This window comes from Salvia miltiorrhiza, chromosome 1, assembly GCF_028751815.1.
Source record: "Salvia miltiorrhiza cultivar Shanhuang (shh) chromosome 1, IMPLAD_Smil_shh, whole genome shotgun sequence".
NCBI classification, from domain to species: Eukaryota; Viridiplantae; Streptophyta; class Magnoliopsida; order Lamiales; family Lamiaceae; genus Salvia; species Salvia miltiorrhiza.
The window spans coordinates 53131902-53147430 of NC_080387.1; the positions used below are offsets into that span (position 1 = coordinate 53131902).

Sequence of the window (15529 nt, forward strand, 5' to 3'; positions counted from 1 at the left end):
TGGAAAGCCCAGATAGAGGCTGGTTTGAGGCTCCCTCCCCCTACCTTGCTGGTTGACGTTTGTAATTACTTTCACATCCCCTTTTTTCAAGTTGCTCCTTCTGCTATCCGGAGGTTATATGCCTTCCATGTTTTGTGCCGGGCTAACGGTGTTGGGGACACCGCCAAGCTATTTTGTCAGACCCAGACCCTTCGCATGCAGGGCAGTCCCCTGTATAGTTTTGCCTCTCACCCTAAATATCCTACTACTTTTCTTTCCTCCCTGAATTCTTTGGATAAGGGCTTCCTGAAATATTATTGTTATGTGCGCACCCTTTTCGGCAACTGGCGCGATTATCGTGCTTCGGAGCTAGAATGGCATACAAGTCGCACTACTTATAAACCAGCCTCTCCCGAAGTCCCTTCTACCCGTGACCAGAGTATTATAGCTCACCTTAATGCTATGAATAAGGCCCAGCCTCTAGACTGTAGGTATCTGGCCGAGAACAATTCCTCTCTGGCATATAATGGTTTGTTTCCCCTGTATCCAGCGAGATCAATAGGTAAAAAAAAAATATACATTAGAAAACACATTAGCTTTTGTTACCCTGATTTTAATGATGTGAAATTTTGGTTTGCAGATATGTCTTGGAGATCGAAATGTGGGGACAATTTGCCTGACACCCCTTCTCTTGCTGGCAGCGGAGCACATGGCGCAGGCGGTTCTGCTTCCGGAACAAGTCCCTCGGAGCAGCCTACTGGGTCCGAACTGATCCCCATTCCCCCTGTAGTTGAAATCCCAGAGGGGAATGTGGAAGCCTCGCGCCCCTTTGATGCGGAGGAAGTTGATGCGGGGGCCCTTGTTCACAGGGGTAGGCACTCCAGCGCTGGTGATGCCGCTGGCACCCGTGAAGAAGATATCCAAGTCGTGGATATCACCGATGAGGTTCCTTCACCTGATTCGGCTCCCGATGCCACCCTTGCCGATCTTACGAAGAAGAGGAAGAGAGGTTCCCTGATCTCTGTGGGTGAGAAGGAGAGGCAGGAGGGCCTAAAAAAGGCTGGCAAGTCCTCAGAGCCAGCGAGGAGGTCTGCTGGTGGTGTGAAGATTCTCCCTTCTGCTGGGGACAAGGGCAAAGGGCCAGCGAAGAAGTCAGCTGGTGGTTCCAAGGTTCTCCCCTCTGCCGGTGGAAAGGGTAAGGGCAAGGCTGTGGTGCCCTCGGCTGCTGAGTCAGAGGATCTTGTTCCTGGGCCAATTTCGAGTTTATCGGGTAAGGAATTAATTAATGCCCTGATAGCTCGTGTCCACTCGGAGGACCAGGAGAAAGTGGAGAATTTGTCTCGGGCGTCTCTGGCTACTCAGCTATGCCAGCTGGCTCTTCAGGTACCCTGCATATTATATCTTTGCCATAAAAATTTCGAGTTACTAACCTCTCTATTGTTCTGTCGGGCCCCTTTCTGTTTGCTTGCAGGTGGAATCACGGTTATGGGGTGCTGTTAAGTGCATCCATGACTATGATATGGCAGAGAAGGAAAGAGAAAAAGAGCAGGCAAATATCGCCAAGCGCGATGATGCTGTTGCCGGAGTTGTGGAGCGCCTGAGCAAGGCCGAAGCGGAGGTTGCTGAGTTGAAAGATAAATTAGCTCAGGTGGAGGTGGAGAGAGCGTCCTTGGCCTCCGAATTGTCGAGAGCCACAAAGGAGAGCCACGAAAGCTTAGCCAGGTTCAAAGCTGGTTACGAAAGAGACTACAAGGAAGCCAGGCGGGGCTGGAAGAGGATACTTGTGGAGGCTCAGAACCGTGCGTACACCCTGGGGGCTCGAGATCAACGCCTGGAGTATTTCTTATCTCCGCGAGGCCAACACTTCCTGGGGGTGATGCTGGAAGGCACTCTGGAGGCTTTCAAAAAGACTCCCGAATACTTGGAGGATTTTGGACCCCTCTTTGCTTATGTGATAGAGCAAACAGCTTCCAAGGCATTGGAGATGGCGGGGGCCACCCCAGAGCAACTTGCCTCTTTGAATTTCAGAGCCCTGATGGATAACCTCCAGGATGAAGAGATAAATAAGCGGATGGGAATCCCTGCGCACTCTCCAGAGAAGCCAGAGTGGTGGTACCCGGTGCTAGAGAAAGCCATTCCCTATTTTTCTCTTGGGATTGGATCTGACTCGCTACCCTCTGCTCCCATGTATGCGCCTGCGTTCTCTGCTTCCCTGGCGCGCTTTGTGAACCGGCTGCGGGATCCCTCTGGCGAGAGCTCTCGAACATTTTCTCAGTTCGGCCTGGAGCCTCCCCTGCCCTCTGACTTAGCGGCTTCTGCCTTCACCGACTCTGCCTCTTCCTCTGCCGCGGTGGAACAGCTGTTCAACCTGTACCAAAACGAGGATCTGTATGTGCAGGAGGCTGCAAAGTTGTTGGATTTGGGAGTTCGTCTTCCCCAAGTGAAGGAAACTGGCCTGTTGCCCGTGTTCACAGAGAAAACCATTTCTGGTCATGCTTCTGCAAGTGGTGTTCCTTCCCGGGCTCCCTCTGCCTCTGCTCCCGTCTCCTCTGCTGTTGCCCAAGCTGCCTCTATTCCTCCCTCTTGATGTTCCCCCTTTCTCTCCTGACTTTATCAAAAGAAAATTTTGTAACTCTTTAATTTGTACCAACTGAACACTTACCGCCAGTTTTTGATGTACAGCTTTGCTTCTTGAGCATGCTTTAATGAAATTTCTTTCCCATCCTTGCTTCTTTTATCTCTGTTATTTGTGTTGTTTTCGCTGCTAGTTGAAGTGGGGTTTATATTTCCGTCTTTCCCCTGTTGATTTGAGTTGACTTGTTATGATTGTTATTGATGCTTCTCTGATCCCCTCCCTTGGAGTTTCTTTAATTTCTGCTATGAGGATCCGTTGACTCCTCTGGCGAGGATTTGAACGACTCCCCTGTTGAGGATTCTAATGACTCCTCTGTCGAGGATTCTGATGACTCCTCTGGCGAGGATTCTGAGGACTCCTCTGTCGAGGACTCTGATGACTCCTCTGTCGAGGATTCTGATGACTCCTCTGGCGAGGATTCTGAGGACTCCTCTGTCGAGGATCCTGATGACTCCTCTGGCGAGGATTCTGGTGACTCCTCTGGCGAGGATTCTGGTGACTCCTCTGGCGAGGATTCTGAGGACTCCTCTGGCGAGGATTCTGAGGACTTCTCTGGCGAGGATTCTGAGGACTCCTCTGGCGAGGATTCTGAGGACTCCTCTGGTAGAGGTTTCACCGCCTCCTCTTACGAGGATTTGGTTAATTTCTTTATCAGTGATTTTGCGCTTCTCATCCAAGCTGCTTCCCATCCGAGCTGCTTCCTCTCGAAGCTGCTTCCCATCCAAACTTGAACACTCTGCGCGGAGCATGGAAGACCCAAAGAGGGTGCAACCAACTTTCGCGGCTTACGATTGTCAGGAACACCCTGCGCGGAGCATGGAGAACCTGGGGGGTGCGACCAACTTTCGCGGCTTACGATTAAGTGCTATCTCTGCGCGGAGTATGGAAGGCCCGAATGGCACGACCAACTTTCGCGGCTTACGATTGTCAGGAACCTCTGCGCGGAGCATGGAGGGCCCGGGTGGCACAACCAACTTTCGCGGCTTACGATTGTCAGGAACCTCTGCGCGGAGCATGGAGGGCCCGGGCGGCACAACCAACTTTCGCGGCTTACGATTGTCAGGAACACCCTGCACGGAGCATGGAAAACCCCGGGGGTGTAACCAGCTTTCGTGACTTACGGTTAAAGCAACCTCTGCGCGGAGCATGGAAAACCCGGGGGGTGCAACCAACTTTCGCGGCTTACGATTACGTGCTATCTCTGCGCGGAGCATGGAGGGCCCGGATGGCACAACCAACTTTCGCGGCTTACGATTGTCAGGTACCTCTGCGCGGAGCATGGAAGGCCCGGATGGCACGACCAACTTTCGCGGCTTACGATTGTCAGGAACACCCTGCACGGAGCATGGAAAACCCAGGGGGTGTAACCAGCCTTCGTGGCTTACGGTTAAAGCAACCTCTGCGTGGAGCATGGAAAACCCGGGGGGTGCAACCAACTTTCGCGACTTACGATTACGTGCTATCTCTGCGCGGAGCATGGAGGGCCCGGATGGCACAACCAACTTTCGCGGCTTACGATTGTCAGGTACCTCTGCGCGGAGCATGGAAGGCCCGGATGGCACGACCAACTTTCGCGGCTTACGATTGTCAGCAACCTCTGCGCGGAGCATGGAGGGCCCGAGTGGCACAACCAACTTTCGCGGCTTACGATTGTCAGCAACCTCTGCGCGGAGCATGGAGGGCCCGAGTGGCACAACCAACTTTCGCGGCTTACGATTGTCAGCAACCTCTGCGCGGAGCATGGAGGGCCCGAGTGGCACAACCAACTTTCGCGGCTTACGATTGTCAGCAACCTCTCTGTTCTGGTTGAGCGTGACCCCTCTGCTCTGGTGGAGCGTAATTCCTCTGGTTTGCCCTAATCTTGCTTGAGAAGCAATTTTTGAATTTAAAAATTGGGACCTACGGGTATACACCCTACTCCCCCCTCTGGTGACATGTGCAATACTCTGTTATGAACATGTTGGCCTAATTATTTCTTACTCCCTTCTCCGGCCCATAAGCTCACGCGGGCCCATTACCCCTTAGCCCATTTCTTAAGCCCAGTATCGCCTCTATATATATATCCTCTTCCGATCCTTTAAACCCTGGATCTGTTGATGTTTTGCCTCCCTAGATCGGTTGTAAGGCACTCAAGTAAGGGAATTTCCCCTCTAAACACTCACATCCCTGAGGGCTCCGCCTTTTCCCCTGTGCTTCTGGTGTAGATCTCTAACCTTGTGGTTGTAACGAGTGGAGTTCCCTTGCTTGAGTGTTTTATAACCAGGCTTCCCAGATCTAGATGTTGACTTCCCCGATCTGGGCGTTGGGTTTCCGGATCTGAGCGTTGGTTCCTCAGATCTGGCCTTTGGTTTGTTCCTCCTCTGTATTCTTTCTTTTTGGCATTTTGACTTGCTGTTTTTCTTGATACTTCTGCAGACATAAAGTGGAGTTGAAGTAGATCTGAGAGGTGAGCGTGTCCCAGCGACGAAGAAGAACTCGGAGTGTTGGATTGTGGAAGAAAAGGTGTTCATTCCTGATGTTTGTTTTCCCTCTGTCCTGCTAAGAAACAGTTTTTTGTACTTGTTTCGCCCTTGATCTGTTAAGAAACAGTTTGTATTTTGAATTTGTAAATTGAGGATTACGGGTATACACCCTACTCCCCCCTCTGGTGACATGTGCAATGCTCTGCATGAACATGTTAAGTAGCATTTGTAATGTAAGAAAACGATAAAAGAAAGTAAATAAGACGACACCAGGGAATTCCCTAGAACCACATATCTGTTTTATTGATATTATGGCCCCGGACCTCGTTAAAACCCCTGTGGGGAAAAAGAGTACCCGGTCTACAAATGATCATTCCTGCTAGGTAGCAGTTACACATAGAACTTTTTGAGCGTGTTTATATTCCATGGCCTGGGGAGAGTTCTGCCGTCTGAATCTGACAATATGTATGCTCCGCCACCCAGAACCTCTGTAACGATAAATGGTCCCTCCCAATTTGCTTCAAACTTGCCCACTGCCTTTAACGCGTCCGCTCTCTTGAGGACCAAATCTCCCTTTGACAATTTCCTCACTCTGACTCGCTTGTCATATCCCGCTTTGATAATGCCTTTGTATTTAGTCGCTCTGATACGGGCTTCCTCCCTCTGTGCTTCCACCAAGTCCAGCTCTGCTCGGCGGAGCTCCTCGTTGTGCTCAGTGTCATATGTGGTAATCCGGTATGATTCTAGTCGTGCCTCTGCTGGTATCACCGCATTGGATCCATACACCAGCGTGAATGATGCCTCCCCTGTCGCCATTTTCGGGCTAGTTCGATGAGCCCAGAGAACGGTGTCCAGCTCTTCTACCCACTTCCCTCTGCTCTGAGTTAGTCTCTTCTTTATTCCTTCACATATGGTCCTGTTAGCTAATTCCACTTGTCCATTTGCCTGTGGATGAGCCACTGAGACAAACCGCTGTGTAATATCCATTCGGTCGCAGAAATCCGCGATCCTTTGCCCTGTGAACTGAGTCCCATTATCAGATACAATGATTCTTGGTACCCCGAATCTGCAGCAGATGTTCCTCCAGATAAAGCGTTCCACTGTAATTTCATCGATCTTGCTCACAGCCTCTGCCTCGACCCACTTAGAAAAATAATCTACTGCCACAATGAGAAAGCATTTCCCTCCAGGTGCTGTAGGCAACTTTCCGACTATATCAATGCCCCATTTGTCAAATGGACAAGCAGCGTACATAACCCCCATGGGCTCCCCTGGTATGTTGATTTTCCCGGCGTGCCTCTGGCAGGCTTCACATTTGCGGACGAACTCTCTGGCTTCCTTGTTGATATGAGGCCAATAGAACCCTGCCCGAATGATCTTGCGTACAAGATCCCGAAATCCCGTATGCCCACCACAGCAACCTGCATGAATCTCTTTCAGAGCAAAGTTAGCTTCATCTGGTGATAAGCATTTTAACAGAGGTTGAGTAAAAGATCTTTTGAAGAGTTGATCATTGATTAGGCAGTAATTTTCATAGCGGGCCCTCTGATTGGATTCTCTGCTTAGCCGTTCCCCTGTCTTTAGAAAGTGTATGATCGGAGCCCGCCAATCATCTCTGATTTCTACCGAGAACACCTGCGAAGTCTCCATCTCTGTCACGACCGGTCCTAATTAAGGATAATTAAGCCGGGAAAACCGTGACTAATGGAGGGAGATTAGAAGCGGGGTAGAAAGGGGGATAATCAAACAAGGAAGGATCGCATTTCATCATTGTTAACAAAAGGGATATTTATAATATAACGGAGATTTAGTCGTATAGACTCAAATAACTAGTAAGTTCGGATAACTCCGACTTAGCCAAAATAACATAAAACTTCTGAGTACGCAGCGGAATAAGGTTCTGATTACATGTATGAAGACATGTATCCCCAGAGTTCATTAATACATAAGGATAAGACAAAAGACTCCGGTCGTCACTTCATCACCATCGACAGCTACTCAACCTGCACATTTAGAAATATATGCAGGGCTGAGTACAAAAGTACTCAGTGGGCACGTATGCCTAAGTATAAAAATACATGCTTCAAAACTGTAAATTGTCATGCCATCATAAACAGTACAGCAAGGGAGTTTTTCGCTAAAAAGGCCCAAGCTTACTAAGTTCATTTGTGATTCTTAAAGTTCGTCTGATCAGACTAAGTTCTTTTGTAATCTATCATATCTGAAACTGTGTGCCGGAGAGGTGGCCACCTCTCACGGTCACTTGACCGGCCAACCCGCTAGATGACTCACGGTCACTGGTGTACACTAGCCCTGGCAGGATAGCTATCAACTGCTCAGGACCCGAATTCGATTGCATCATTGGCAAAGCCAAAGCAGATAGATATCATACTAAAATTTAAACATTTTATGGCAAGACAATACTTGAAATAACTTTAACTCAAATATTTTGTAACGAAATAACTTGCTCAAATGTAACATTAAACTCATTTGATAGATATATAAAACTGAAATTAACAGTTAAATCATCTCATGCATTCATTCGTATAAGAGGCCTACGACACGCAGGGGATCTCTATATACGTATAGTAAAAGTAATGCCCACCTGTATAGGCAAAGCCTGTCGTTTATCCATATTTCTGAATCGGAATAGCAGTGCTAATCCTCCTGATGCTCAAAGCCTACAAGAAATCTATTCTTAATAGGTCTCCTTGAATCTAATCTTAAGTCACGGTGAAGTGCTTAATATTCTATGATTCACTTAGCCGGGTTTTCAAAATTTAATGAATAAATAATTGAAAACAGTTCTCTTGAGTTAAGAACACCAACAATATTCTTACTCATCTTTCTTTAATAATTGGAATTATAATTAAAACCAATTAAATACTTAAATACTCTTATTGCAAAAATTAAATGCAATTTCATATCATGCTTAGCATATAATAAGTAAGTACTTAAAATATGCACATAATAATAATATAATATTATTATGAAAATTATCCTTTAAATAAATTAATCAAACTAATAATAGTTCAATTAATTAAAATAGGGTAGCCCAATTAATTAAATTAATCAAGACAGCCCATTAAATAAAATTGTAATAGGGCCCTGTCTCATTAAAATCGGCCCAAGTGATAAAAATACAGCCCATTTTATAAAAAAAAACACGGCCCAAACTATGAGCCCAACTTATTGGCCCAAAGCCAAAACCTTACCTGCACTCTCTCTCTCTCTCTGTAAACGAAAAACACACACACACACACATGAAAAAATGCTTTCTCTCGGTCTCTCTCTCTCTCTTACCGACACCAAAATTCGCCCCCTTTCCAGCCGGAACCCACCGTCGCGGCTCTCTCTCTCTCCGGCGAAGCAGCGGAGTCCGCCGCATCAACCGAGAAGACCAGCCGCCTCCCTCGGCCCCTCTTTCTTCTCGAAGTTTCACCGCCGCCGGAGCTCCATTCCCTTCACTCAAATTCAGGCTCGCCGAGCCCTTGCTCAACTCACCGCCTTCCCTCTCCGGCAACCGCAGCGGTGCCACGGCCGCCGCCCTCTTTCTCTGCCTAAATCAGCCACCACCGCCATCTCTCTCTCTTTCCCTTCAAGGTCCGCAACTGCACAGCCTGGGGCTGCCACCGCCGCCGCTCCCTCTTACTTTCCTTCTACTCCTGGCGACTGCTCGGCCATGAAGCCGTCGCCGCCGCTGTGTCTACAACCTCTGAGCCCGCGGCGAACAACAGCAGCAGACGAAGCCCACTGCCACCGCCGAACGCCCTCTGAAACTCCGGGCGTTGACACGGCCACCAGCCGCACCGCCCCTCTCTCTGCACTCCGACAACTATAGCAACGTCGCCATCGACAATGCTACAGCCTCCCTCTCTCTTTCTCCTGGGTCTGATCGGCAGCAGCTGAGCCGCCGCCGACGCTCATCCCTCTCCTCTGCTCAACCTTGGCCGATGGCACCGCCATCGGCGCCCTCAAATTCCCAGCGAGTAGCAGCCACCAAGCTGCCACCACCGCCGCCCATTTCCCTTCTGTTCTCCCTCGTCTCCGGCAGTGGCGAACCACCACCACCACCTCTCTTTCGACTCTACTCACACACATAGCCAGAGGTAATTTCGAGCTCAGAAACAAGGAGTAAAAATCGAAGCTTCAAGACAAGTTTCCTCCCCTTTTTATTCATTTACTCAACATGAAAAATCATTCAATACTAGCTTATACACATATGTGTGTATGTACAGAATATGTATACAAAAATCACATGTTTTATAAAATCTGTTCAAATGAAAATTTGTGAATGTATGAATGCGTGAGTTTCTTGTTGGGCAGCTGAACAACTTCATACATAAAATGGCTTGGGTTTCTAAATCATAATTTGTAATGAAGTAAGCAGGGGAGTTAAAGATGAAACCTTGAGTTTGAGTGAGCTGCTCAAAATCTGAAATGGTCGTTGCTTGGTTGCTCTGCTATTCTTGGCGAGAGAGTGTTGTGTGGGATGAAGGAGGACTTTGGATGATGAGATAAAGGGATGCACAGGGTGGGGTGACTGAAATAGATGTGTGAATGAAAGAAAATAGAGTGTAGGAAATAGACTTTGATTGTGTGAATGAAGGAAAAAGTAGTTGAATTGGCAGAGAAGTTTGGGCATTTGATTTCCTCTGCCAAGCGTGACATAATTTGAGCATTTTGGGCGGCTTGATTGGAGGAATGGGGTGGCCATGGCTGTAGAGTGGGCGGCTATGAGACATAGGGTGGGCGGCTATGATTGGACAATTTAAATCCCTCGGTATAAAATTGTCGAAACTGTAATACTACTTCAGGGTTTGCTAATTAAAAGCTCGTGAAAATGCTCAAATGCTCAATATCATAAATATGCAATGCAAAAGAATTTAAATGATTAAATTTACAAATGCTTTTGTAAATCATTTATTGTTGGAATTAAAAATAAATTCTTTTTTCGGCGTGAATTATCTTAAATCTAAGTTCAAAATTATTCTAAACTTAGCTCGAGGAAACGGGGTGTTACATTAAGTAATTATAAAAATGAAATCTAGTTTCATCTCGCTTAAATAATTAACGTGACTTTGCTAAGTCAGTTATAAATCTAAAATTATAAATTATTGACTGGCTCAATAATTCGATTGCGATCATAACATGCAATTGCATTAAATTCAAATATCTAGGCTAAGTTAATAGGAAATTAATCACTGGATTAAAAATAACTGAGGATGCAATAATTTAAATATCGCATTTACTAATTTTAATCATAAAATAAAATAGCGGGCTACTACATACTACCCCCCTTAACAAAAATTTCGTCCCGAAATTTGCATATTATCGCACCAGTTCTGATATCTTTCTAGCATCTTACCTTCAAGCTTTCATGTAATTTCTTCTTATCCATGGTGTCTCCATGGATTTTCACTAAAGTGATGAACTCGTTTCTAAGCGGTTGCTCTTAACGATCCAAGATGACTTTTGGCTTTTCTTCATAGCTCAAATTTGGGCTAAGGATCATTTCGTTTTGGGTGGATCACGTCATTTGGATCCAAAACATACTTCTTGAGTTGGGATATGTGAAAAACATTGGACATTCTCATAACTTGGCGGTAACACCAATCTATAGGCTATTGGGCCTATTTTCTAAAATCTCATATGGTCGCACAAGTTGTGGTGTAATCTTTTCTTTTACGTCAATTCTAGTTATTCCCTTGGAGGGTAATACTTTTAGGAAGACTTTGCCTCCTACTTTAAAATCTAACTTAGTTCGGCGCGTATCAGCATACGATTTCTGTCTATCTTGTGCTTCTTTTATTCTTTATCTTAATATGACAAACTATCTCAATCATTTCGCCAGTCATATTTGGCCCTCAAATTATCCTTTCACCTATTTCATCTCAATAAAATGGTGATTTGCATTTTATTCCACATAATGCCGTATAAGACGCCATATCGACGTTTGCCTGATAACTATTGTTATAGGAAAACTCAATCAATGGTAACATTGATTCCTCACTCCCACTTCTGTCTAGTTCTACTACTTTTAACACGTCTTCGAGAATCTGAATTGTTATCTCAAACTGTCCATCTGTTTGTGGGTGGAAGATAGCACTGAAATTAAATCTTGTGCCTAATTCCTTATGCAAGTTCATCTACAGTTTGGGTGTTCGAATCGTTGTTTGAAGTAATTGACACGGGCACGCCGTGCAACGCACAATTTCTCAGACATATAATTGGGCTAGTTTGTCTGATCCGTATGCGATTAGTATTGGTACAAAACGAGCGCATTTCGTGAGTCACTCCACTATTACCTCTCTTGCAATGTGCTCCCACCTGCATTCTGAAATCTTCAATGGCTGTAACTTTCCATACGGTGTTTAGTGCAAGGTCTTCACTTGTTGGCATGCTAGGAGTTTCTCAACAATTGAAACTATATCTTTCTTCATACCTTCCCACTAGAATTTGTCCATTCAAGTCTTGGTATAATTTGTGCTTCCCTGGTGGCTAGTATATGGTGTGTCATGAGCCTCGCTCATTATCTCATCTTTGAGTTTCTCTTAGTGTGGGATACACAATCTTTCTTCAATCATTAACGCAGCATCCGACGTCTAGTGGTAACGTCCAGGCTTGCCTATTCCTATTGATAAATGTATTCTCTCCAAGGTCTCATCATTTCTTTGCGCTTCTATTTTTTTTTTTATTTGGGTGTTACTACCATCGTGACAATAATCCATTCTACTGATTCTTGTGGTCATCAACAACTTCTAAACTTTATTCTACAAAAATCTTTCATGAGTTCCTCCTCTTGGGTGAGGAGAGATCCCAACTTAAATTGAGTTTTATAACTCAAGTTATCAGCTACAATATTAACTTCGCCCGGTTGGCAGTTAATACTACATTCCTAGTCTTTAATTGGTTCTAGTCATCTTCTCTGTCTCATGTTAAGATCCCTTCTAATGAGACATTATGTCCCAGAAATGTGACTTCATCGGGCCGAAATTCGCACTCGCTAATCTTTGCATAAAGGCATTTCATTCTCATCTTTTCTAAGATAATCCTCAGGTGTTCCTTAAGATCTTTCTCGTTCTTTGATTAGATCAAATCACCGCCTATGATAACTAAGACAACTTGTCTAAGTGTGGATGGAATACTTGATTCACAAGCTACATGAAAACGGTTAATGCATTGGTCAATCCGAATGGCATTACTGCGATCTTATAATGGCTATATCTGGTTCAGAAAGTCATTCTTAGGTATATCTTTTGATTGAATCTTTAGTTGATGGCATCCAAATCTCAAATCTATCTTTGAGAACACACTTGCTCATCTGAGCTGATCGAAAAGGTCATTTATCCACGACAAAGGATACTTGTTCTTGAGTGTCACCTTATTCAATTCTCTATAGTCTATTCACACTCTCAATGTGTCATTTCTCTTCTTTAAAAAAAAAAATGGGTGCACCCCGGTGAAATCACTGGGAAACATCTGGAGGTTCTCATATGATCGTCATATCTCTTATGCTTTTCTCGATTCCTAGTTCTCCGTGCAAATACACAAGGTAGTCTGGATATTCTTTCCTCATCATCCTCATTGCTTTAAGGGTGGAGATGATTGTCTCCCTTTTGTCCATGTTGATTCCATGGAAACGTGTCAGTTTTTTTTTTTTTTTTTTTTTTTACAAGGGTCGAAAAGAAATTTGTCTTGTTTTGCAAAGGATGTTGGTTTGGTTCACAGCTAGTCAATCCCTTCCTAAGTCAACGTCTCTCATTGGTATAACATAAGAGTTGTTCACTACGACTTTGAGTGATTTTATGTTCAGCTCTAAATTCAAGCACATATGTGCTATTGTTGTTGGTGGTGTGGCTACTACTCTTGGTGTAGTTGCGGCAAAGCTTGGATTGCTTGCAAATGCGAAGCCTAAATAGGCGAGTTTAGCGTGAGACCCGTCCTTTGTTGCTTCTTCGGGCAACAGTTTGCATAATGCCCCTTCCAGCTCCTGTGCAACAACAACCATCATTACTAGTTTTGCAGAGTCTCCCATGGTTTTTATTTTGGGCGGGGCAGGATCCTCTGCTGGTTATCCCCTACCTGTTTATGAGTACCCTGGCTTGCGTAACCTTGTTGCTGGGATGATTGTTTCTGCCATGGCGTCTTCTCCGTTTTATAATTGTTACTGCTATTCCATTTTATTCTTCCTCAAAAGTTCTGAGTTTGTGCATGTTGAGGTGTTGGCATACGCATCGTTACTGATCTTTCTCTCGACATTGCTGCTTGAATGTCTATCGTTCTGCTATACGATTCTATGTAAATAAATCCCTCTGGCTTGCCTAAGCCTTCCTGATCTCGTGCCTTAGATTAACACATAATTCTCAGTCATTTTCTCATTTGTATCCATTTGTTCTGGCGCATATCTCGACATGTCGCAGAACATTCTACCATACTGAGTTAACGTCATCTTTTCCTACTTTATATTGAAGTATTCCATTTCTTTCTTTTCGCGATAGTTCTAGGTACATATACGTATCATATAATCTCGTCTTAAAATGTTCATGCGTAGAATTTTCTAATTGTTCGACTATCATTGTTTTCCTTTGTGCTTCCCACCAGAGATCTGCTGAAAGGACACGCAAGTAAAACGTTCCTGGTTTGGGTAGCGCAAGAAATTAAAGATGCACTCAATAGCTCATACTCAAATCTTAGCCTCCGCGGAATCTCCCGTCCCACTGAAGACAGATAGGTTTTAACATAGAAATTTGTTTGTCTATTCCACATTCTGGTTGTATGGATGGTGGGGTTATGTTTTGTTCTGGCCCTGGTACTGGGCCATTTTCATCATCCCATGGAATTCTTAATCCTCTACTTGGACGCCCTTATTGGGTGGAATACGGATGAGTTGACATATAGTCATTAATGCATTGTAAACATACAAATGCATATCATCACTTCTGTAAACCGTTTCTTGATACTCAAATCTTGCTCGCACTCATTCACATGCAAGCATATAAGTAACACGTGGCGGAAGTAACTTTCCATAAAAGACCGATAAGTTCGCTAAATAGACATAGAAAATTTGCATCAATGAGGACTGTTTCCTTAACATTGAATCTAGATCTACTGATCTATCCAAGTACTATACACGATGAACTGACTCTCTATCAAGCCATCACAAGATAACTTGCTCACGGAACACTTTGTGGACCATCGTTTCTGTACTAATACTAGTCAAAATAACTAAGCCAACATAGGGGTATACAAAATCATCAGAACAATCTTTTCCGGAATACACAACAACGTTCTACCAATATCCATAAGAGATGGTCTAGTTACATCACGTGCTTGACCCTTGGGTCAAAGCATAAGTATCTGACTGATTTAATATGGTGGATAACCCTTTTATCTTTAGGTCAAATAAAATCTACTAACAACTACTAAGTCACAAAGGTTAAATCATAAATGACAATTAGACAAAGTGTTTAAGCAAATTGCCAAACAACTGAAAAGGAATAACCATAGGATACAAATGAATTGACTAAAAGGTCGAAACGAAATGACCTAATAGTCTGAAGTTGTTTGGTTTTTCAAATGAAAGTTTAAATATAAAGGTTTAGAAACCCATATATGACGACTACTGAGATTTTAGTCATGTGGACTGGCCAGGCCCAACACAATTACTTCTCAGTCACACGGAATACTTTTCCGAACATGGTGACTCTCTGTTCATTGGCTGCAAAAGATACTTCTGGTCTAAAGTCTCCACTTTCTTCTTAATATTCAAAATCTATCCTTGAGAATGTTTGGGAGTTTCTCAAGCTTGAAGTCTGATTTCTAAAACCGATATCCTTCCTCAAAATCTTCTATATGCGAAGTAAGATTTCTCAACTGTAATCAAGCTTACTCAACAATCTTCCTCTAAATGATCTTAATGCAGTACTTTTATACTTGCATTCATTCTCAAATGCTTGTTTCCAACCATGTAATTTGAAGCACTCTCTCGTGCCCTTGTGAAAGACCTTTCACAAGGAAATAGATTTTGCTTCTCTTAGCATCTTTACAAAGTATGTGTCACCGTACATAATATTAAGTCATGGAATGACCTTAGTCAACGCTTTCATTCTGGTTACTAAACTAAATGTCTAATCCAAGACGTTCTAATTGGGGCAATGTCTCTAATAGGCTAAGGTATGTATACCTAATAGTATAAAGTCGTTGTCGATACTTTGGCTCTTGTTGAACTCTGAACCATCTTACATACTGCGTAATTTTTTTTTTAATCATAATAGTTGGTAATTGTTAATTACCTATGCCACAACTCATCTTTTCGATTCGTAGCAGGTGATCGTAATCAATAGGAATTCTCCATGGTGTTCCCGTCTAATGCAATAGGTAATTGTTATAAGAAGCTTCTGAATATCTGAAACTATAAGCTGACAATTCTAATCGTATTACTATAACATCA

General features: G+C 44.2%; 1 protein-coding gene and 1 long non-coding RNA gene across 2 annotated transcripts in view; one reads left to right on the top strand and one right to left on the bottom strand.

The window, feature by feature from the left end:
* Nucleotides 1-15529, top strand: part of LOC130992384 (T-complex protein 1 subunit beta-like) — a 629300-nt gene that overhangs the window by 96546 nt on the left and 517225 nt on the right. The gene's annotated exons all lie outside the window — the stretch shown is intronic.
* LOC130993522 (uncharacterized) lies at nt 6749-9757 on the bottom strand. The gene is made up of 3 exons (XR_009091693.1): nt 9485-9757; nt 7682-7757; nt 6749-7079 (listed from the first exon to the last, which is right to left on the bottom strand). It is a non-coding gene; the product is annotated as an uncharacterized LOC130993522 (long non-coding RNA).